Consider the following 709-nt stretch of genomic DNA (forward strand, 5'->3'; position numbering starts at 1 on the left):
AAGTACGACTTTACGGATTTGAGGTCTAATTATCAAGGACACGATTTAAGACAGCTTACTCAATCATAAATAGAGGAAGAAAAACAAAGCTCTAATCTTAGTTTTATATATGTCTGAGTCTATAGCTTTAAAAGAGTTGACTAGTTGAATGTGTGAGTGACTGTGTGAGGTTTGGTCCCCATTTAATTATGAATTTATGATGCTAGTTAGTTGGCATACATATATATCATAATCCGCATGTACACTATCAAAGAAGACCGCCTGTACTTTGGTCAGCTTTCGAATGTATTTGGTGGTGTACGATTTTACCAAATATCGCAAAGAATAAAATCCACTTGGCGTCTATAAATAATAGTATGATTATTGATTAACTAAGTTAGGTGAACTATTTTAAACGAGTTGGAGGGTTATATGATGTAATTCTAATTATGGGAACAAGGTCGTAATATGGACGCATGATTGTTGTAGGAACTGGAACCTCGTCCAAGTTTTTTTAAAAACGAACCTTGGTGGGTAAACGGTGAACAAACGGATGAGATGATGGATTTGACACTTCATGCTACATGCAAGGTATATCCGCTCAAAACATAAACTCAAAAGTCAAAACTATATAGAGTCCACGAGAACTACTCAATAAATAGTCAAATACAATGACTAGTTTTATCTTTTTTTCAATTTCTCATTACAAAAAAAAAAAAAAAAAAACCGT

Source organism: Camelina sativa, chromosome 11, assembly GCF_000633955.1.
Source record: "Camelina sativa cultivar DH55 chromosome 11, Cs, whole genome shotgun sequence".
Classification (NCBI taxonomy): Eukaryota; Viridiplantae; Streptophyta; class Magnoliopsida; order Brassicales; family Brassicaceae; genus Camelina; species Camelina sativa.